Source organism: Cuculus canorus, chromosome 2 (genome assembly GCF_017976375.1).
Source record: "Cuculus canorus isolate bCucCan1 chromosome 2, bCucCan1.pri, whole genome shotgun sequence".
Taxonomy (NCBI): domain Eukaryota; kingdom Metazoa; phylum Chordata; class Aves; order Cuculiformes; family Cuculidae; genus Cuculus; species Cuculus canorus.
In genome coordinates, this window is record NC_071402.1 from 80,013,776 (window position 1) to 80,038,792 (window position 25,017).

At 38.3% G+C, this 25,017-nt stretch overlaps 1 long non-coding RNA gene across 2 annotated transcripts in view; it reads left to right on the forward strand.

Moving 5' to 3' along the window:
• LOC128851289 (uncharacterized) overlaps positions 1–12,205 on the forward strand; it is an 89,917-nt gene extending 77,712 nt beyond the window's left edge. For both annotated transcript variants that reach the window (XR_008448610.1, XR_008448611.1), the window contains exon 6: positions 11,815–12,205. This is a non-coding gene — a long non-coding RNA (uncharacterized LOC128851289). The remainder of the gene's footprint in view (positions 1–11,814) is intronic.
• The last annotated feature ends 12,812 nt before the right edge of the window (positions 12,206–25,017 follow it).

A 25,017-nucleotide genomic window follows, 5' to 3' on the forward strand; every position in this document is an offset into this window, starting at 1 on the left:
GATGGTATTGGCCTATGTTCAAACTCAAATGTGCTTTCTGAGGGCTCTGTAATCTGATCCTCGGCAGACAGATTAGATTTGAAGAAGACCAACTCGTTACAAGGCTGAATGTTTTCTTTTTTATAGAGCAGTTCAGAAGTGTGTCTTGACACACTTTGATTTAAGCATGTAATTGGTGACATTTGCTGTCACTGGCGCTCCACATCAGAGTGAGAGATTATATAAAAATAAATAGTAATTGCTGTAGAGCAGTCCTGGTGGAAATGGAGTTTTAAGGTTATCACTCCTAAGTGTTTAGGAAAGATTTGCATAAAGGTACCTAGTAAAGACTAGAGATGTTTGTGGCAGAGGAGAACATCTGCTCTGTAGAGGATGAAAATTAATATATGCCACAGTTGTCGTCTCTAGGAAATAAGTAATTTACATGAGTGAAAAATATTAATCCAGAAGTTTATTATGAAAGGCCATCTGTATATCATTATAAGCAGGAAATTTAATTTCATCAGTGTGTTTCACACCTTATTGATACAATATGGATATACCGCAAAGCATTTTTTGGACTTGAATGGCCAGATTTTTTGTTTGGTGACCATTTGTATTCCGCAGCTTCCAAAAATACGTCTTAAAGACTGGCAATGTCCGCTGACATTTTGTAATGTTTCTCCTCTTCACTTCAAAGGATTTTCTTAGCACTGAAAAGCATAAGCTGTTTATTCTTGCTTGCTAAGTTAAATTTTCACTTGGAGTGTCCACTTCAAGTGAAGAAACAAGTTTTCTTGTCTGAATTATTTCTGAGAAAAAACGGTGTGCTCCAGTGATTCTTCAGCACTCCAATGAATCTTTTGCAGTTTTAGAAGAATAGAAAAAGTCTGTCTGTACATTCCTCTTCAATGGAGCTGTGTCCTCAACATGATGTTCAAGGCCAGGTTGGATGGGGCCTTGGGCAGCCTGGTCTAGTGGAAGGTGTCCCTGCCCATGTCAGGGGGTATGGAACTGGATGATCGTTAAGGTCCCTTCCAACCCTAACTATTCTATGATATATTATACTGAGGAAGTTCACATCCCAGCTGACACCTTTCCTCCTTTCAGTATGGTACTACTGCATATCTTTCTCTCCTCAGTTACCTCAAGTGCTGAAGGCAGACTAGTAGGTCTTTGATCTTGCACCACATCTGAGAGAAGTTTTCTCTTAGAATATGAAAGAAGCACAAGCAGAGTTATCTGGTATAAAACCTACCTCTTTTTTGGGGCCTTGCTCAATATTAAGTTCACTTGCAGGGGACATACGGTAAACATTTAAAAATCTAGTTAAACATATTTTTGCTGGTTTCCTGTTCTAGGCTCAGAGTAAGAGCTAACAGGCTCTGAATTTGATCAAACAGAAAGACAGAAGCAGATTTCTTTTGCTCATCCTCTCAAAGACCCTTTTCTAGGGTCATGAGGACATAGAGTTAGTTCCCAGATTTCTCAGTGTAATAGTGGTTACACTGCACAGCATCCTCCAGAAAGAATCTTCAACCATCTTCAACAATTATTTAGCAAATTTTTTTCCAGATTAATGAGCAGCCTCCTGGAAGCTACTTTCCTAATTCAGGCCCAATGGCATCTCACGGCTGGATTGTCCAACCACTTAACAGAAATGCTCTTCTGTATAGTTTTGAGAGGGAGAAGCTAGCATTCAGTCAGTTCTACTAAAAAGGCTCTTAGCTATTAAGCAACATTTCTTATTCCACTCTATTATTAATTTGCCTTTGTTTGTATTTTATCTGTGTGATTGTATTCTTTAAAGATGTTATTCTGAATTTAAGAGCACTGTCACTGCTGATTAAAAACTGTTCAGCTTTGAGAAAAAATTGAATACACTGCAGACTAATTTTTTCTCATTTCTATAGTTCTAAATCAAAATTAAATCATTAAATTCAAAACTATCGTTCAATGTATAGCTGAATTTGGCTCAGTTTGAAAAAAAAACAAAATAAGGAAGATTTTTTAAAAAACCTCAAATAAGATTAGATTTCATGTGCAATTACAGAAAAAATTGAGTATGAATACAGATACCTCTGAAGATAAATTAATGCGTATTTAATTTTTTAAATATTTTGACAGAATTAGAACAAGTTAGTTAAAATTCACCACTCACTTTCTGCCTGTCGTTTCTTCCCTCCCTCTAAAGGGATTATGCTCTAAATCACATAGTTCAAACCAAAGTGAATATTTATTCATTTGGTTTTACTCTTTTTGCTTAATATTACTCTTTCAATGGAAAAGTGAATGAATGCAACAGAGATTGGTTTAGTTTATTAATGGTCCTGAAAGTGTGATGGTTGCAGAGTTGTTACAGTCTGCAAGATATACTAACTTGCCAGGACTTGTAGATTCAGATAGCCTCCAAGAGATTAAAGCACAGATGAGGCCAGATATTGCCAATAACCACTTAACTGTTTATTAGAAAGGGGAAGGGAAGGGGTAAACAGAGAAGAGGAAAAGGGGAATAAGAATGCATGAGAGAATAGTGAGGTCACCACTGGGGTCCTGCGATGTCCTGCCGATCTCATGTCCTGGGTCTGTCTTGAGAGGTGGCAGTGGTGGCCATGGTCAGGGACCCCTCCCATTAGATGAGGTTGCTCGAGGGCCCATCCAACCTGTCCTGGAATACTTACAGGGAGGGACCAGCCATAGCTTCCCTGGGCAATGTGTTCCAGTGTCTCATCACGCTCGTCATGAACAATTTCTTCTAAATGTCTAATCTAAATCTTCCCCCTTCCAATTTAAAGACATTTCCCCCAGTCCTATCACTACATGCCTTTATAAAAAGGTTCTCTCCAGCTTTCTTGTAGGCCTCCTTCAGGTACTGGAAGGTTGCTATAAGGAGTCCCCAGTGCCTTCTCTTCTCCAGGCTGAACAACTCCAACTCTCTCAGCCCGTCCTGATAGCAAAAGTGCTCCAGCCCTCTGATCTTCTTTGTGGCCCTCCTCTGGAGCAGTTCTTACATCTGTCTTATGTTGCACATTCCAGAAACTGGACACAATACTCCAGATGAGGTCTCACAAGAGAGGAATAGAGGGACAGAAACACCTCCCTTAACCTGCTGGCCATGATTCTTTTGATGCAGCCCAGGATACGGTTGGCCTTCTGGGCAGCGAGTGCACATTGCCAGCTCATGTCAAGCTTCTCATCAACCAGCACCTCCAAGTCCTTCTCTGCAGGGCTGCTCTCAATCACTTTATCTCCCATTGTGTACGGAAAATGGGGATTGCCTCAATCCAACTGCAGGACCTTACACTTGGCCTTGTTGAACCTCATGAGTTTCTCACAGGCCAAATTCTTCGGTCTGTCTGGGTCCCTCTGGATGACATCCTGTCCTTCCGGTGTGGTAACTACACCACTCAGCTTGGTGTCATCTGCAAACTTGCTGAGGGTGCACTCAATCCTGCTGTCAATATCATTGATAAAGATATCAAACAGCACCCATCCTGTATGGACACCTGAGGGACACCACTTGTCACAGATCTCCATCTGGACTTTGAGCCACTGAGCACTACACTTTGAATATGACCAGTCAGCCAGTTTCTTATCCACTGTACTGTGCACCCATCAAATCCATCTCTCTCCAATTTAGAGAGAAGGATGCTGTGGGGACCGTGTTAAAGGCTTTACGGAACTCAAGATAGATCACATCCATTGGTTTACCCGTGTTCACTGCTGCAGTTACCCCACCATAGAAAGCCACTAATCTGGTCATACAGGATTTGCCCCTGGTGAAGCCATGCTTGCTGCCATTAATCACCTCTATGTCTTTCATGTGCTTTAGCATATCTTCTCTGGAGGATCTGTTCCATGATCTTCCCAGGAACAGAGGTGAGGCTGACAGGTCGGTAGTTATCAGGTTTGTCTTTTCTACCCTTTCTGAAAATGGGCACAACGTTACCCTTCTTCCAGTCACTGGGGACTTCTCCTGGCTGCCATGACTTTTCATACATCATGGATAGTGGTTGGGAATGTGGGAATAAAGCTAAATGTGGGGAGAAATGGGAGCCCTAAAGTTTTCTGAGTATAAGGCAGGTTTTCTTTAAAACCAATGTAAGTGGAGATGCAACACGCACAGGGGCAGCACGCTTCTTATCAGAAAGAAATGAGGGGAGGACCTCTTGCCCTGTGAGATGGATGACAGGAAGTTTGGAGACAAATGTCTCCAGCCCCTGCTCTCAGCAAGCATCAGCAAGGAGACTGGTCCAGCTGCCCAATTATTTGCCAAGAAGATGAATTGTAGCTGCTGCTCTGACTATCCAGCCCCACATGTGATCCCTACTTATAGTAACATCATTGTAAAATCATTATAATACTAAAACCTACCTCCACACCTAACGCTACCTGCCTCCTCCCCGCCTCTGAGACAAACCACTCCCATCACCACTCCTACTCGGCACATGCAGTTCAGATTTGGCAAGATAAGCAGGAACTTTCTCTCTACCAATCAGCAGAGTTTGACTTAATGCCTTCAGTCACCCAAGCTTCACTTAAAATTCCACAAATTATTATGAAAATCCAAGGCAACAATGGTACACTGGGGAAAACTTTCATGGGATCAACTGCCAGATTGATCTCTGTTTTCCCTCCTAGTTGGGCATGCCTCCTTGTATGCATACGCGTGTTGATTTCTGATCTCGTTCTAGCTATTGGTGTCTTTCCGTACTTTGATCTGAACTCTCTTTTCTACCTGCGTGTTCCTTTCACTTACGTCTGGTTGTTATCACTACACACGTGTTATTGTTAATTGTGTTGTTGTATGCGTTAGGGTTTTGTGTCATATGTAGGGTTGTGGGATGTATTTAAACAACTAATACCTTATCCACAGTCATCACCAAACCCTAATTTAATCAGTGGCTGTTATAATCACTTATTTTTAATAAAATTTGCTTGTTTGTACATATACAAGTCCCAGGAATTTTCACAAAGCGTACGGTGCAGAACATAGGAAGCAAGTAGCTTTCAAAACTGGGCCATCCATCAGAGATACTTCTCATTTAAATATTCAGTGTAAGATTTTTCTAATATTTTGTAAGAGTTAATTGTACATAGGGGTTGGATTTATGTTACACATTTTCTAGACTATTTTTATTAGGTTTTCTAGTTCACAATGAGGTGCAGCAAAGGGAAAAATACCATTTTATTATACTTAATAGAAGTTAACATTTTAACCAAAGTCAGGCATGCTTGGTGACACACAATGTAGTCTACTGACTTGATTAAAAATAAGTTCATGGAATTTTTCATCTATTCCCTTCTCATTTTAATCACTGCATGTGTTTCAGTGACAGTTGTACTGGGCATACATAATGTTCTGTCACAGAATGGGTCTCCCTCCCAGTAAGGTATTACAAAGTTTATTCATACAAATAAACCAAAAAAGCAGGTACGCCTGTGATAATTGAAGAGGCCGATACACTTAGGGGACTAAAAGTAACACAGAATTAGAGTCCTGAGGTATTTGCTCTTTGAGTAAAGTTGCTTTGTAGCCATATATTTTTTTGTGTAGAACTATAGTGAATTTTCAAAACTCTTCAAGAGTGGATGTACTATTTTACATTCTTTTTACTTTCATCTGAAATGAAAGAAGCTGCATGATATTAGTTCTATAAAGAGAGATATTCTAATGTCAGCTTTTCCATATTTTTTTTTAAGTTTGAGTAAAGAGAACAAAAGTCTCAGATAGTGAGCTCTTTTTTTTAGTTGAGACATTCTTGAGGTTTGTTAGTAAACAGTAAATACCATTCCATTTGAAAGTTTCTGAATCTAATGGCATGGGGAAAAAAAGGACAAGCACTTTCACAGTTCCTCTGTGTTCCTCACAGAATTCTTAAAAATGCAAAGAACATTTATCCTATCTTAGGTATTTGAAGCTGCTCAATTTTCTCTTAAGAGTTGTCACAGAAATAGAAAACATCTAGAAGTAAAGCAAAAGTGGTTTTTTTATTTGGATCAGAGCAGTCAAGTATTGCTCTGGATTTACACATAAACTTTCAATATAAGCATGACAGATTTGCTTATCCGGAAATTACACTCCTATAAGCCTTATATTTAGAGGTTAAAGCCCAGATTTATGAAGACTATTAGATTCCTGATTCCTCTCAGGTGCTTATTTCTGCCTGCAATCAGTATGTCGGATGCAGGCAGTTCTGGGCTCATTCTGCTTTTACTACAAGCAACTTAGCAGAGCCCAGGTTAATATATTCTGCCTATTCAGCTTTCAGTTCAGTTCAGTTCAGAGCTGATTCATAGTTCAATATTGGCAAAGGGAGCCTGCACCTTTCTCCAAGATAATGTTGATGTATCCTGTAGCAAGCACTTAACCTTTGAGAAGTGGTGCCCAAATTACAGTGTGTGAACCATTAGCATGGAAGTTACTTCAGAGCAGTCAGTGCATATTTCCTGAGCAGCAGAAATCCTCCTACATAGCGCCTAGCCCTGAGCTAGAAGGAATTGCTGCTGTTGCTGCTAGTATGGGAATCCCTACCTCTGAGAGTGTAGGAGTATTCTCAGTACTTACTTTGAATTGTACATGGTACCTTTCTTCTGAAGATGCACCTTGTGTTCATGCACAGTGATGTTCACTAATGTAACAGAAACTTAGGGTAGTGAAATGAACTTTCTTTTATTCTTAATGCCAGTTGAATTAGTGATAGATTTTTGATTTGCTGTTCTTTTGAAGTGAATGCCCAGAAGAGGACAACTATAAAGCTAGAAAAGACGATGTATAATTCTGTATTAAGTTGTGTTAAGTTGCACTGTTACAATTTAGAGGAGACAGAAGTTTGATTTGAGGTAGAACTGGCTGAATCACAATAGAACCGTTATTGAGAGACTTACAGAACAAATTGTTCCATGTGGCTTGGTATACCTGTTAACTTCACTGTTTATTTATGTCCTGTTCATGTAGGACTAGCTGCTTTTTTTTGGATCTAATATGTAATTCATTTCTTTCCAGTTACTAATGCATTGTTCAGCAGTCATTAAGTTTTGCTTCTATTAAGCAAACATCACAAAACTCAAAATACTGCAACTACACTTACCACTCCAGGACTAGGGAGGTTATCCTGGTCATTGTCACTGGTGTTGCCATGCCTTGAATACTGTGTTTGGTTTTGGACGCTTGACTACAAGAGGAACATTGAGCTGCTGGAGTGTGTCCAAAGAAGGGCAATGAAACTGGTGAAGGATCTGGAGCACAAGTGTTATCAGGAACAGCTGAGGGAGCTGGGATTGTTTAGTTTGGAGAAGAGGAGGCTGAGGGGAGACCTTATCACTCTCTATAGCTACCTGAAAGGAGGTTGTAGCGAGGCAGGTGTTGGTCTCTTCTCCCAAGTAAAGAGTGACAGGATGAGAGGAACAGCCTTAAGTTGCTTTAGGGGAGATTTAGGTTGGATGTTTTGGAAAAATTACTTCAGTGAAAGGGTTGTCAAGCACTGGAACAGGCTGCTCAGGCAAGAGGTTGAGTCACCATCTGTGGAGGTATGTATAAGACGTGTAGATGTGGCACTTACAGGCATGGTTTAGTGATGAACTTGTCAGTGTCAGATTTACAACTGGACTCATGATCTTAAAGGTCTTTTCCAACCTAAATAATTGTATGAATCTATGATTCTAAAAGTATTGTAACAAATCTCTGCTACTTTATTTCCACTGAAGGATAACCTATAAAAGAGGCAAAATCAAAACAATAAATGCTCTTATAAAAGTTGATTCAGACGGACGTTATTTTTATACATAGGAAATGCTATATGTAAGCATTTGGTCTCAAATAAGTGCCATAATACCTTACAGTTGCTATGGTAACTAGAGAGCTGCTGAGGTTTAATTTGTCTATATTTAGAAAAAAAAAATCTAAAATATCTAAACCAATTAAACCTCATTGCTATGGAGAAAAAAATTACCTAGAAAGTAGCTATCAATTATGTGATAAATGCCTATAATTCATCATTCTGAGACATGGCTACATAGGGGCACATCTGAGGAAGGCTACAGACCTGACTGACAGCCAGTGTAAGTTTTATAGCCCATGGCCATGACAGAGCACATGAATTAAGGTGTAGCTCCAGACTAACTTGGTCTTCTAGATTATAGTCAGCTTGACATGTTTGTCCAAAGCACTGGATAATTATGCTTATTTCTGCCTGCAGATGACAATACAAAGTGCTTCAAAATTTCATCTGGACTCCTAAATTGTGAAACGGTTGGTCCCTAGGGCAGGTGTACCAAATAGAGCATTCATTCAGCACCGTTTGCTGCAGAAGCTGCCACAGGACACACACTATAAGGGGTACAGGTGTCTATGATGGGACTGGTATTAGCTTCCTCCCCTAAATATTACTGCAAGTCTCTAGCTGAAAGTCTCTATAGCAGATACTGCAATAACAGCTGCATAATAGTATCTGTGCCTATCACTAAGGAGTTTTGAAACGAACTTATGTTTTCTAATTAAAAGATGTTTTTTAATAATAAGTTTCACTGTTACCCCCTAATTCTTTAAAAAGTCACTATTTTAATTTAAATGTCCATTTTTCTGATATTGTGATATACATGAAGCATAGTAAGACTGAATTATTTTTTTCTATTAGATTTTTTTTCAAAATATGGACCAAGTTTGAAAAGAAAAAATAGAAATTAGGCTCTTATATAATAATTACAGTTAATTCTGAAACCTATAAGATTGCTAATTATCTAGAGATCTAAAATATAACCATCATCTTTGTCAATCTGTCACTCCACTTTGTTGGCCAAGTCCAGTTTTGCAGGTAGTATTGTGTTTGAAATACGCAGATCTCATTCTCTGAAGGATATGGATATTTTCCTTCTATATTTCAATCCCATGCATGCTCTGTAAATGACAAAAAAGAAGGTAGAATGGATGCACATGAATTTGCAAATTAGCATAATGCACAGTTCTATTCTTTCCTTGGCTTATAGCCTCTCCTCATCTAGAGCATTTTCAGAAATGATATCCCTGTGCTTTCGATACAGATGGGTACTCAGAGGATGATGGAATTATAAAGAGTAAGAAATTTCATTTTGAGGAAGGGGATATGACTGGATTTGCTTTACATGCATCCTATGTACATTTTAAAGGCAATTCTACTCCAGTACAATGTGGCTTTTTTCCTAGAAAGACAACAGGTAAATACAGAAATGGAATTTGCACTGGATATTTAAGCATCTTTACTCAGTTTGATGTTATGGGTTCCAGTAACATTAATGTGTCAGCTGCTCTCTCTTTTCTGGACAGGCTTCCCCAGTAAAGTGCATGATAGTGACCGTGCAATGCTGATATTGCCTAGTATCAGTGTTTATGCTCATATACAGTACGAGCGATCAATAAGAATACTATGTGCCATATATATTGACTAGGAGAGGCCAGTGTGTGCATTCTCAAAAAAAAAATTGTGCAATATTCAAGTATCTTATAAAGTCGTTCCAAGTCATTGTACTGAAATGGCAGTGTCATTGTACAAGCCTTTGTGTGGCAAAAAAAAAAATAAATCTAGATTTCTGAATCCTATCAAACCTAACATTTCTTAACTTATTTTATGGAAGATGAACTTGAAATTACATCTGTTTTTTACTTCTTCCAGTCTCTACTAGTAGCCTCAGTTTCACAGGGTTACCTAGGAAACTAAGACTGGTATAGATTTTGTGAGAGTAGGAAAGGAGAAGGTTTGGAAAGTACAGCTGTTTTTCCTCCAAAGCTGCTGAACTTGTGTTTTCTCACATGTATTTTTTTTAAATTGAAGCATTTCTCCATCTGCTAGCTCTAAGGAAAATATTGCAGCCTTCCAAGCAGAGAACTACGTATAGAAAACTTGTGTTACACAATGGATTGCTTGTATAATAAAAGCCTTTTTGGGACTGACAACATTTTTATCCTGACACTCCAAAACTGCTGCGTTTGTAGTAGGTAATTTTGGAGTAGGATAACCTATTTTTAATTCATTCAGTCTAGCATACTGGATGTATTCTAGCAGATAACATTTCTCTACATATTTCTATTGCAAGCAAGACAACATTGTGAAGGCAGCCTGTGCTGTTTGATTGCAAGCAAATTATTTAAGACCAATTCCTAGGGCTTTACAGTGGCTCAACTATCTACCTGTATGGATAGTCAATAGTACAATATGCAGAAATGTTTATAGTCACTAGGGTTATACCCGTCCTCTAACAGGTAGGATCATAGCAAGTGACACTTTCAGATATGTTCTGAAATGTGTGAAGCCTACAGTGGTAAAGCAGAGAAGTGCAGATTAGTTGTTCTAGCAGCTGCAAGCAAAAGATTGGGAAATCAAGATGGATGCTGGAAAGCCTTTCTATGTCTCTCTGATATATATAATTTTCCATCTCAATAGTTTGAGATTAAACACACGCTGTCTTGGAAGAGTTGGTATGTACTCACTACAGCACTTGACACTCTTCACACCTTACCAGGCAGTCTTGTATGATGTAGTGCACTGTGATAAGATTACTTGGTCCAGAAATAATAATGTGTAGAAAAGTATATGTAAAGCCTTAAGAGTGGATGAGACGACATATGGAAGTGAAGTGACTACAGCTGTGTAATTTTTTATTTTTTTTTTAACACGTTGACCTTGTGATTTTTTCTGCCTATCCTTCTGCTGAATACCTGTATGCAGCATGTGAAAAAAATACCCTTTGTGAAGTGCCACTATCCTGTGGAATTGCCATACACGGTATAGTATAATACTACAAAATCCTGATTTGCAGACTCTGCACTATACAACTGTTTTACCACAGAGTGCTAAGAGGTGATCAGCATAAAAACCCAAATTCTCTAATACTCTGTGAAATCAAGTTTTACTAAACTTATTAAAACAAGAAAGGTAACAAATAATTAGTAGTGATTAACAACAAGTTTACAGTAACAGCTTTAAGGGTAAAGCATCTAATCATTACTACAAGACAATAAGTATAGTAATTAAGAAAGAGACATCACCAGTTGTCCTATTATCATCGTCGTCCAGATCTGCAGTCGCTGTGGAGCCCCTTTTCTAGAGAGGATTTGGAAAGCTTTACTCGAATAATTGTGAGGTCCCATGCACTGTCTACATTCGTAGATGGGGTCTCCAAAGATTGAGGCAAAAGGGTCCAGCTTTTATATTGTTAAATAAACAACTTATATCATTCTGAAATCTCAGGTTCTCTTATCTCAGCTGCCCATTGCCCACTCTCCCCCTCCTAGAGTGTGGCCAAGGCCCCAAGAAATGAGATAAGGAGACAGCTGAATATCTCTTATCTTTGAGCTAAAGGGCCTGTTGAGGTGCAGCATTCCTGCATAGATCTTCTCCTTTCATACAGTGTTCATGTTCATGCTGACTGGTCATGCAGGGTGTTGATGGTTTTTTCTCGGCATGTGTATGCTGGGGAAGATACAGTTACGGCGGCACAGCCTAATTGTACTGATAATAAAACTATATGTATTTCCTTACACTGTATGTATTAAGAATAGCACAGCACAATTCTACTGATAATAGCAACGTGAGATGTTACAGATTAAACAATAAGCATAGTGATCCAATACAAGTCATTCATGGGTTTTAGGCCTATTGATCAGGCCCTGTCCCTTCAAAAGTTAATGAAAATTGTCTCATTACCCTCTTGATACTTGATTGACTCAAATTACTGTAAGACTCCTGCTATTGAAAAGGTAACCTTTGCTGTATATTTTGGGATTGATGCTTTTGTAACAGTCGAAATGATACTTGACCTCCACCCAAGTGGTTTTGGGGATTTCTGTTTATCTGTTTCCAGTGTATTCCAGTGTATTTCCAGTGTATTCCAGTGTATTCCAGTATATTGGACCTGACCCACTGCATAGCTGCATGAGCTGAAGAACTGGAGGAGAATGGAAGACAGAATACACAAGAAAGAAGATGGAACCATCTAGTTCAGCAGCTCAGCTTTAGAATGGCTTTTGAAAATGCATCCTCTGTCGTGCAGAAATTTAGGTTTCATAGAAACCACCTAAATGCAGGCATAGTTCTTTCAAATCAGCTGTCTATTATTTACGTAGGAAAAAACACCTCCTTTTTTAATAGGGTGATTACTCTTTATATACAAGCTGATTTTCCTCCCTAATTTGCCTCTTCAGAAGAAGTATAATGGATAGGAGGCCCTCCAAGTGAGTATATATGAAAATGATGCAAATCTAAAATTTTAGGTGAATGCCAGTGTTCATTTTCTACAGAGATATACAGCTATCTTATTCTCACACCCAAAGTAAAAAAAAACAACATAATAACTGGCAGTAACCAATCCCAGATGATATTATTAACTAGGACAGTCTGCAGATTTTACTAAGAATATAGAACTTCTTTCTTCAAGAAATAGGAAGAAAAAGTAAGGAAAGTCTTCTGTCTTTATCTGTCTTCGCTCTTTTGAGTTTTGAAGTTGCCTCTGTGCTCTTATTTAATTAGTTTCTGCAAGCCTGAGGTCAAATGAGGTACAGAGCTGGCACATGAAAAGAACCACCGGAGGTCAATTAACATCATTAAGTCACTATCAAAATCATCTGGAAAAAATGAAAGATTTTTTTTTTTTTCCTTTAGCAAAGAGTATTGGGGAATAACCGTATTCTGAAGAGTACAAATTTTCCTGGACTAGCAAAGCAGTAGCTGCTCTAAGTAATGAGTGTGTTTTATGACAAAACAGATTATGAGTCAGTTGAAAGATAAATAGTAAAAAGTCTTTCAAGTATTTTTATTCTCAGATTAGGTTTTATATTTTCACTTGCTTGTGTAACATTAAAATCTGGCTGTATATAATATGGCTATATCTATCTATCTATCTATCTATCTATCTATCTAATGAATAGCAAAAGAAATATCCTTCTTCAGAAAATTAGTTATCCCTCTCTGACATTTCCTCTGAATGTATCTTTGACCAAACACAATCTTTCAGTGATCTTAAAGCATTTGTTGTTGCCACAGCCTTTTAAATTGTGTATGCAGATACCAATGAGCCACTTAAAGAGTATCTCACATCTTTCTGGGTTTCAGATCATGAAAATGGTATCTATTCCTGTGGTGATGTCTCCAGCACATGTCAGATATCCACGCTCACCTCACAATCAACACTTTTGTAGCTTCAAATTTAAAAAATTAAGGTTTGTCTGATTTAATTATAAGGGGCAGACTTTTCTGCTTCAAGATTACTTTGTTAAATTCTGTGAAAAAATTAGGAGTTATTTCAATTGAATCTCCTTGTCTGTATATGTCTTGGTGAGTTTACCTGCAGTTATTATAGGTGCACTGTATAAATTTGAGGACAATGCAAATTCATAAGCTAAATATTCTGTTCAGTAAAATGCTAGTTTGTGTAATCTTTTGTAGAAGGGGCTAATCATGGCTGATGGGTCAATCTGGGTATGTGAATAAAGGCGCAGAGGAAAAAGAAGTGGTATCTTTAACAGACTTTTAAAACACTTTACTTGGAACAATACAAAACAATTATTTAGGTGTCTCTTCTCAAGGTGGATCAGGACAAACAGAAGATTACAATCATAAGAACTTCAGAATATCCTTGAAGGAAAATTGGCATACAAAGGGTAAAATTTTACTTCCCTATTAGAAGAATTTTAATCTCCAACCCAAGTACAGATATATTATATCTCGCATCAGTTAAACATTTCTGTTATAATTTCAAGTTATTTTTTTGAATAAGTTTTTCACTTGGGGGGCTGGGAGATAAAATTTGAGATAGACTGTTCTATAACAATTTTAAAAGAAATCTATATTGCCATCTTCCTGAGACTACAAACTCCCCCCACCCAAAGCAACAACAAAAACCCTCCAGCCAATTATGTGAAGTCCAGACCTGTTGAGGAAGAACGAGCAGTTTCAATATTAAAGCACTTTGCAAACATTAGCATCAGGCTTTTTTAGTGATAGTATTTCTGATGGGAAATGCTGAAATTCTTGGTCTTATATGAGACTGAGGTAACATCTGAAGTTTTTCTGCATTGCTTGGTCAAAAAAATAGCTCTAGATTTTTATATAATCAAAGCATTATTAACCCATTGTTAAGAAGTCTTGATTGATCGACAGAAACAAGGTAAAAGTTTTTAAAAAGCTTATTTTTGAAAGATGCTCCCTGTATACTAATGTGTTCTATATGCCTTCATAGAAAAGACAATGCTAATATATAGTGAGCAGAGGAATACCTAGGCAAGGCCTATAGTTAATGTCTACAAGGAAAAGAAGGGTACTATCATGCCTATGAAAATAATTTGTCACTGTAAAATTCTTGATGAGATGTCTTCTGAAGTGCCAGGCTAAAATTCGGGAAATGCTATTTGTTTATAAATGCATTCATTATAAACTCTTTCAAGAGTCAAACTAATATGTTTGTTTTATACCAGAGAATATTTTGATTATCTTGTTATGAACAAATATCACTGAAATCTTTTTAGCTATCTTTTGATATTCCATATTTTTGACAAAATAGATTAAAATCCTGTAATGAACCCTCCTGCAACAATTTCAATGGTTTGGGTTGGTTTTTTTTGATTTATTTGTTTACTATATTGAAAAAAAATTTGACTTTTCAAAAATCCTTTCCTTACAGTCTTATTTTCTTCCATTTTCAAAGATACATAGGAATTTCTCATAGAATTTGTTCTGAGTTCACATATATTTTTGCTTGTTTAATTGATTTTTAAAAATTAAAAATTGGATATGGAATTGTATTTATGATACTTCAATGAAAACCTGATAGCATCATAAAATGTCCTGAATTGGAACGGACCCACAAGGATCATTGAGTCCAATTCCTGTCCTTCCAAAGGACAACTCCAAACTTCACACCAGGTGTCTGAGAGTGTTGTCCAAATGCTTTTTGAATATTGTCAGGCCTGGCACTATTACTGCTTCCCTGGGCTGCCTGTTCCAGTGCTCTACCACCTTCTGAGCGAAGAAATTTTTCCTAATTTCCAACCTAAACTTCCCCTGGCACATCTTCCTGCTCTCCCCTCAGGTTCTATCATTGGTTACCAGAAAGAAGAGATCAGATCCTGCTCTTCCTCCTTCCCCTTTGAGGTAGCAGTAAACTACGATGAGGTCTCCCCTCAGTGTCCTCTTCTCCAGGGTGAATCGACCAAGTGACTTCAGCTGCTCCTCATACGACTTCCGCTTTAAACCCTTCACCAACCCAGCCCCAAACTGCACATAGCAGTCGAGGTGGGGTTGCACCAGTGCAGAGTGGAATACAGCGGTTGCCTCAATCCTCTAGCAATGCTGTGCTTGATGCACCTCAGGACGTGGTTGGGCCTCTTAGCTGCCAGGGCACGCTGCTGGCTCACGTTCAACCTGCTGTTGACCAGAACATCCAGATCCCTTTCTGCAGTGCTCTCTCTAGCCTCTCACTCCCCAGTCTGTATATATATCCAGGGCTGCCACATCCCAGGTGCAAAATCTGGCACCTGCCCTTGTTAAACTTCATGGAGTTAGTGATTGCTCAGCTCTCCATTTTGTCCAGATCCCTGTGCAGGACCTCTTTGCCCTCAGGAGGGTCTATTCATGAATAGTTGCAGTTCTTTTCAATAAATACTTTATTCTCAATACTTCATGTCCCCTAACACCTCTCCTAATGCTGAACTAAGCGTCTTTTCCTGTTACAGTAAGTACTTGAAAACAAATGTAGCTCCATCTGTTCCTTCATTATTTTGGGGTGCAACTTTGAATAGCAATAAAAGCTAGTCAAATGACTTTTCATTTTACAAAAGTGGTGAGGACTGATGGATGTTAGCTAAGCTACTTATAGCAGTCTAAAACCTGAAAAGTTTTAAATATTTTTGATATGCTGATCAAAATGTTTTGGGCAAGTACTTCAGGCTTGGAGTCCGTTTTTTGGTATGTTTGTCACCTGAGACTTATTCCAGGATTTAACCTGCTCTCCTCATCCAGAGAAAGACAAGCACTCCACTCTAAAAGTTATGCTAAAGCCTGAAGCCTGGCCTACAGAAGAAATGAGATGTTGCAGAAAAGCCATTTTCCATAGGTCACAGTGTAGACATCCTTTCCTTTGCTGGATTTTGAGTAAAGTTTGCTTTTCTTGAGGGGAAAAAAAGGGAAAATAGATAAATCTATATACTTTTTATAAGAGCTAATAGTCAATGCTAAATTTCTTCTAACAATGTTCATAATTTGAGGAGATTAATGACATGTACTCCGATATCTTGGATTGAAGACTTTTATTGTTCTTCATGAGCTCCTTACATACACAATGTTATGTTGCATCTAAAACTTGGCATCATTTGATTGGTTACAAACAACTGTTCACGCGTATAAGTTTATACTACTATTGGTTAGTTGCTACTGTCCATACGCCTAGATCAAATGCTTACTTGGTTAATTAGCTTTGCATATTTTACATGCTTTTCCCCTAAGTCATCATGATTTCTACTTTTCTAGCTCACACCTCCCTCTCAGCTTCTCAGTGTACAGCCATAGCTTACTGTTGCTATCCGTTGTTTCCTCTTATTACAATGTTCATGGTCCTTCAAGGGCATTGTGGCCTTCGTTAATATAAAATGTTTCTACGATAATTGTAGTGGTTAGACCTGTCACTATGTTGGATATCAATACTGACTTTCATAGAATCATAGAATCATAGAATCACTAGTTTGGAAAGGACCCACTGGATCATCAAGTCCAACCATTCCTAACCACGCCCCTCAGCACCTCATTGACCCGTTCCTTAAACACCTCCAGGGAATGTGACTCAACCACCTCCCTGGGCAGCCTGTTCCAGTGCCCAATGACCCTTTCTGTGAAAATTTTTTTCCTGATGTCCAGCCTGAACCTCTCCTGGTGGAGCTTGAGGTCATTCCCCCTTGTCCTGTCCTCAGTCACTTGGCAAAAGAGGCCAGCTCCCTCCTCCTTTCAGGTAGCTGTAGAGAGCAATAAGGTCTCCCCTCAGCCTCCTCTTCTCCAGGCTAAACAACTCCAGCTCTCTCAGCCGCTCCTCATAAGACTTGTTCTTCAGCCCCCTCACCATCTTCATTGCTCTTCTCTGGACACGCTCCAGAGCCTCAACATCCTTCTTGTGGTGAGGGGCCCAAAACTGAACACAGCACTCAAGGTGTGGTCTCACCAGTGCCGATTACAGAGGGAGAATCACCTCCCTGGACCTGCTGGTCACACCGTTTCTGATACAAGCCAAGATGCCATTGGCCTTCTTGGCCACCTGGGCAAACTGCTGGCTCATGTTCAGTCGGCTGTCAACCAACACCCCCAGGTCCCTCTCCTCCAGGCATCTTTCTAGCCAGACTTCTCCTAGCCTGTAGCACTGCACAGGGTTGTTGTGCCCCAAAAGGCAGGACCAGGCATTTGGCCTTGTTAAACCTCATGCCATTGGTCTCAGCCCAGTGGTCCAGCCTGTTCAGATCCCTTTGCAGAGCCTCCCTACCCTCCAGCAGATCCACACTCCCACCCAGCTTAGTGTCATCCGCAAACGTGCTAAGGGTCTACTCAATGCCTTCATCCAGGTCATTGATAAAGACATTGAACAGGGCTGGACCCAGTGCTGAGCCCTGAGGAACTCCACTTGTGACTGGCCTCCAGCTGAAGTTAACTCCATTTACCACCATTCTCTGGGCCCGGCCATCCAACCAGTTTTCAACCCAGGAGAGTGTGCGCCCATCCAGGCCAGAGGCAGACAGTTTCCTAAGCAGAGTGCTGTGAGAAACTGTGTCAAAATCTTTACTGAAGTCCAAGAAGACATCCACAGCCTTTCCCTCATCCAGTAGTGGAGTCGCTTTGTCATAGAAGGCGATCAGGTTAGTTTGGCAAGACCTGCCTTTCATGAACCCACATGTGTTGACTGGGCCTGATCATCCGGTTCTCTTGCATGTGCTTTATGATAACACTCAAGATCACCTGTTCCATGACTTTCCCTGGCACTGAGGTCAGACTGACAGGCCTGTAGTTCCCTGGATCCACCCTGCAAACCTTCACCTTTGTCTGTATGAATAACACTGCAGGCAATGTAATCAATCTGCCCACTTATATTAAAAATGCAGTTTAGAGGCTTGTTATGTAGTTTCAGGGTCTAATTCTACAAAATGACCATTTTCTTATTTAGCAAAGATAAAACGTGTAAAGATACATAACTATTTCCCAGACTGTGTCTTTATTTAGATCATTATTTGTCTGGCTATTGAGGAAAATGCAGAAAACTTACTTTAATTGAACCATGGGTTGGGTTAGATGATACCACCCTATTTTACACTGGGCTACAAAATTGGTATGTATGCAGTAAATCTTGTGTATTCAGCTGCATATCTTCTTAGACTTACCAAGAATGATTTCTTAGTAGAAAGGCTTGTAGGAAAATACAGTATTTTTTTAATATCCATTTAGAGTTTTATTTTGGACCTTTTGAAGTTAAACTTGATAATTACCCCTTCCACCCTGGTATCAGTTTACAATTTGAAAACATGAGGATTTTGGCTTATTTTTATCTCAACATACAAACAGGCATCTCATTAATTTCAGAGGACAGAATAAAAACAAGGTGTATTTGACATTCTGGAAAAGAACAAACAGTTCTTACAATGCAGTCATCAGAGTATAAGGCATTATGCTAAGTAGAAGTCACTGCTCATAAGTCAAATAACTGGGAATTGGGTTCCAGAATTGTCCTATGTTCTTCATACATTGGAGTTGGACAACCACATATATGTAGATTGCTAAGATTGCTACTCAGACATTTGGGAAATAAACTCTTAGCGAGAATAAAGCTATTCTAATGAACTAAAACCAGAACAAAATCTGTATTTGGATACATAGGGGACATATGCTTGGAGAAAAGATCATAGTGGTTTTGATACTTGATACTCAGGTCAGAAAACCCTAAACTTCAAACATATAAATATATGGAAGAATGGAAATTCCAATGTGAATCTAGTGCAGCAAATGGATAATATTTTATGCTATAAAGAATGAATAAATAGTTTTGCAGTTCAAATAACAACAACATTTGAAAATATCTGGCAGTCTGTTTAGACCTCAGGCTTAAAAGTGCTGATATTTTCTCTGGGGGAAAGCTGTTATTTAAATTTGCTGTATGGGGTCAATGCAAGGTAAGACTAGACAGCTGAAATAAGAGGGCTTTTGAGAAAAATAATTTTCTGTCCATAAATAAAAAGGGAACCTTTCTTCGATCATGGACATATTTCTTATCTTTATTTATCAAGTAGGAAAGTTCATGACAGGATTTTTATCTATTTTGGATTTAATTTGTCAAAAATATGTAATGTCAAAAGATAGTTTAAAATATTTCAGTGATATTTGTTCATAGCAAGATAATCAAAATATTCTCTGGTATAAAATAAATACATTATTTTCGACTCTTGGATTTCCTTAACCTCCCTGTGTAAGCGTCCTTTAATTACTACTCATATATTCATTCTGATTCCTTTTAGATATACACATGTAACATTTTTTGCAATTCTGTATAAAGAGTGATGTAAAGGACTTTAGTTTTGAGGTTGAAGTTGGATTTATCATGGATTTATTTTCATATCAGCACATCATAAGGACCTATACACATCCTAATGGGTAAAAATAGCCATCTTTCTTTGACTTTATTGGGGCTGGACCTGAACTTATGAAAAAAAATTGAATGCTGAAGACCACAGTTACCTTTCAGTTGCAATTAAGACTATTTTGTGTCTTGTGAACTTTCATTTCTAGCCTTAGTAGCACCTTGCTAGACATTTACATGTTTTGCTTTATATAACTTTTATACAGACCAAAAGCATTCATGAAGTTAGAGACTAGCAAGGCTTATTGCTTGATTTGTCAGCTCAGCCCTTTCAATGATGAATAATTCAAGCTTTAGCAATTATTAATTTCCCATCCTCTCCTCTTCCCTCTTCCACTCACCCCTATCTTTTTTGACTCCATTTCATTTATCTCTCGATTTTTAAAACAAAAAAAAATGACTTTTTAAAATTAATCTCTGTTCAAATGTCATCTTTAATTGATTAGCAGGTTTACATCCTGTAGGAAATCCTGAATTATTAGTCAGTTCAGCAGCTTTAAATGAAGAGTGACCTGACTGCCTTCATAAACAGACTGTTTCTTAAAAGTGAAATAACTTCATTAAGATATTATTCATACATATCCTCTTCAAAAGCAAAACATCTTAATCTTATCTACTAGATTGTTTGCCTTTTGGAGTCAGAATTTAATCCTGTCTAGTTAGACCAGGAAAATTCATAATACATTCCCTGCTACCAGATGTGGTCAAGTTTAAAAGTGAATGTAAACTTAATATTTTCCCTAAAAAAGCGGGAAAGGCTTATTTGGTAGTTACTCAAGCATTAAAGCCGATGATTATCAAAGGCAGACAAGACAAAATGAATATTTTGTTGCTGTTGTTTAAGGAAGCCAGGTTGGAAAGAGATAGTTTTTTAAGAATATTTAGAATAGGATTGGTTTTAGGAATCTTATACTGATATTTCAAAACTTATATAACCATACAAAACAAATGCATAAGTTCTGTGCATAGTCAGTCAACTGCAATTTCTTAGCCTTTCTCTTCTGTAAGAAAAAAAGAAGAAATTAACAAGAAAAAGGGGAGAGGCAATGCACTGTCAAATGTAGAAATAATTTTCCTCACCACAATTTGATAATAATTACACAACAGCAGGAAGATGAAGCTCAATTCATTCTGTTCCCTTCAGGACTGGACAGGTCTTTAAGGCACATCTACTCATGCAAATATAAATATACACGTATAACTACACAAACTGGTAAAGGTATGCAAAGACCATTGCAGAAGTCATTCAAAGCCCACGCATATGCATGAAAACTGAAGTAATGTATTAGATTATGTAATAAAAGTTCACATGCATACCCACAAACTAGCACAGAGACAGTGGCAGGATAGTGCAAATATGTCTTTAGCCTTGCTATTGGCTGGGCTTGGGGATGCAGAGCCGCAGCAGCCTTACCTCCCTCATGCTGTTGGGTACTGCATGATATATTTTCGTCTAAGAATATGGGCCATGCCATTGTTCTAATTTTGCCACAAAGGAGCTATTGAAATCTACTGATGAAAAGCCCATTATAAAAGGGAGGCACTACTGACATTATATTTTTGAAGAAACTGTTTGCACTCTTTGAAAAACATAAAATAATACTTTTTTTAAAAAGTCAAAACTTTCATTCTAAAAAAGAATTTTTTTTAAGCAACTGTAGCTCAAATTAAAAAATAGACAATCTATCACTGTAGGGTTTTTCTACCTATGTATTAATCCTTTGCAGAATAATTAAGCATATATTTCATATTTAATTTTGGCACTTAATAGAGAAAACCATTGTATTAAACATATTTTTGAAAATATATGCTGAAGTATCCCTGTGAAAATACACAGCATTGATTAAACTCTTAATACTGTCATCTTCAACAAACGAGACTTTCATGACAACATCATTTGAAGTCCTATTTTTAAAATTCAAAACAAATTACAGGATTGTTTTTTCCTCATTTGCACTGCCTAGGGCAGTAAGCAAACGCATGTGGCCTACAGCCTAGTCATATAAAATAAGCCTACAAATCATGTGAGACTTCCTTGCCCTCTTTAACTTAATATAAACGGCATTAAAAATTTGTAAATATATGGGCAAGATCCATCTACATTCCAGTTACATTCTCATCTGTAGCTTAAGCCTTTAAGCATCTTTCTTCCAAAGCTGACAGTACTGTGAAAGGGTGAACTATTAACAGATTCTGCCATTTTCTCTGAATACTTTCAGAATTTTCTGCCTTATTTTTTGGTAAATTTTATTTCCCATCCCTGAGAATACATTTTAGTCCAGATACCTGTCCCCCACCCATACCAAGATCATTCAAATGCAGAGAGAATTTAATTTGTACTGCCTCTGTGCCTGTAAACTGGAGGAAAGATAAGGAACTCCAAAAAATGCAAGTTTCACATCAGAAATATTACTCTATTTCTCCATAAACCCTTCCTCCTCACCGGCAGGATGAAGGAGAGCACCACTTGGGATTTCTTGCCCTTGATGTTCTGCCCAAGCCTATTTAGTCAATCTTGATACTGCCAGAGGAGACCTGGAACATATTGTTGGTGCCTATGTGTAGTAGAAGAGTGTCATAATCTGAGGGCTTGGATAAGCCTTGGTGATTTTTCCATGGCACCTCAGAAAACCTGGAGCCCTCAATAAGAAGCAAAACTCTTTGGACCACAGGCCAGTTTGGCAGATGGGGACCTCTGTTCACCAGAGCTGGGAGTTACTCATTACCAATACTCACTGTTTCCTCTTGATGCTTCTTCATGGCTCAGGCCCATCCAGCTTTGATGCTTCATCTGACAGAGCTCCCAACCCCTCATCTGCTACCAGGGCACCAAACCTACACTGCAGATGCAGGTCTCCTGGTAGAACCAACGCCTTTCTCCTGTTTCCAGAAGTCACGTGCTTCCAGTTTTGGTCGTCTTGGGAACAAACAGTAGAATGAAGATTTATGTGCCTAGCTGAAATCTACGCCTTTTATTTTAATTTAGTGTTTAAACTAGTGATTTTATTCATTTCTTTCTCACACCATGGAACTTTAAAAGCAATTCTTGGCATTCTATCATTTATGAGATTCCTAATGATAAAAGAATTTTACCCTGTCGTTTGTCAACTCCTCTTGAGTTCACTTGTATATTGACTTCTGGATCTCTTGAGTATCTGAATGTTTTTGAGTTCAAAACAGCAGCTGGGGATTAAATCTTTTGTAGACTAAATATTACAAAACTCAAGGTTAAATTAATAACTTTTTCACTATTATACAAAGGAAATCAGTTCCTGGGGAACTTACTTCCCCTAGGATCATTGAAGAGCCTTATAACCAGTGGTAAATTCTAAAGTGAATCTGGAAGAGAGTTCAAAATGGTTTAAATAAATACCCTGGGAGTTCTCAGTGCTGCAAGCAAGCTGTTATAATAGGCTTTCTGTGGAAGTAGGAACTCCTTATCTTATAAATAAGAGCAACAAGGTAAAAAAAAAAACATCTGGCAAGGACACAATTTAATGCATTATAGCTACAAAATATATGCTTCAGTACTACAGTAAAATCGAGTACTACAGTAATATCAAGTACTTTGGTTAAAGAACAGCAGAATTCAGTTTGTCAGTGACTATATAGTACAACTGCGTTCAGTTCTGTGACCGAATGTACATTTTCTGTTGCAATCTTGCCTATTTAAAGTAAAGGATAATCTTACTTTTCCCTGATTCAATAATTTTGAAGAAATCCCACTCCACTTTCTTCCAGAGTTAGAAATTACTTGTTGAATTGATTTATGAACAAAATTCTATGGTTGCAATTACAGAAGAATTCTATTAGTCAGAGGGTTACTTTCCACGCTTCTGCCTGTGTTCCTGTGAGAGAGAGGAAGGACTCATAAATACAAAAGAATTTTATAGCCCACAAAGCAGAAAGTCACAATGGACAGCAAACTTTTATCCTTCCAGTGCTTACATCACTATTTGTGATTCTAGGAAATCTGCCTAAAATTTTGGAGGTTGTAAATTCATTTTGGGGTAACCAATTTGTGATTGTAAAGTTTTAATAGCCAAAGGCTGAATAGTCAAAGTTGCAAGACAGAAATCTATCCAGACTGTGCTAGAAATGTATATGTCAGTAGCAATCGCTCTCAACATGGGCACAGAAAATTATTAGAAGCCCTTAGAATCCTATCTTCAAAATGAGATTGGAGCGCTCCCTTGCTTAGAATGTGTTGTAAAAATATATTAATGGTCAAAGTCTTCAAAGGCTATAGTGATGGGGCAGTGAAAAGCCTGTGGAAAATTAACTGTTCAGTAGGTCTTCCTTCAAAGTGTAATCAAAGAGTTCGTAGTAAATAAGACAGGAATGATGTTGAATAGCAGCATACACTACGTAACAGCTGCTCATTTAATAAGCAGTGTCTCATTTGGGAAGAGAAGAAAGTGATTCTCCTCTGAAAGAGGTGTACAAACATGTCATTAAACTGAATTGTACACATAAAATAAAATCAGTAATGTTTTTGATACTGTATTGCATGTATTAACAAGGCTTTTTGAGGCAAGCAGCCCAGACCATAGACAAACTGTCAAGTGTAGCAGACAGCATCTTGTACAAAAGTGGATGGCATCCATGAGAGGATGACGCCTGCTTTGCCAGAGGGTATGAAATATTTGCTGATAACATTCATTACAAGTTGAACTCTCATTTTCAATAGACCTGGAACTTTCTGCCAGCCTGTCTATTTCCTATGTTAGTTTTTCCATCAGCATTCCATAGTCTTCATCTTGCAAAGACTGTTTTCCTTTCAGACTGATCTTTCTGATCTGTGTATGCAGAAAAACCTGTTTCCACAGTACAGGAGAGATAAAAACATGGGCATATTGAATAAGGTCCAGAGAGGGACCACAAATATCACTGAAGGGATGGGAGCATCTCACATGTGAGGAAAGGATGAGAGACCTGAGACTGTTTAGCCTAGAGAAGGCAAGGCCCAGGGGAGATCTTATTAATGTACAGAAATACCTGAAGGGAGGATATAAAGAGAATAGGGCCAATGTCTTTGCAGTGGTGTCCAGTGGCAGGACCAGGGGTAATGGGCATCAAATGAAATACAGAGGGTTCCTTCTAAACATCAGGAAACACTCTTTTACTGTGAGGGTGACTGAGCACGGATGTAGGTTGCATAGAGATGTTGTGGAGTCTGCATTGTTGAAGAGATTCAAAAGCCATGTAGACACAGCCTTGGGCAGTGTAATCTAGGTGGCCCTGCTTGAGTGGGAGAGTCAGACTAGAAAACCTTGAGTCCATTCCTACCTCAACCATGTTGTGATTCCGTGAAAATTGCATTTAGTTGCGTTCTAGCAAACAGAGCTCAGATGAAAGTGCATAAAACATCAAATTTATGCACCATTTGGGTTAATGTTCTGTTTCTGC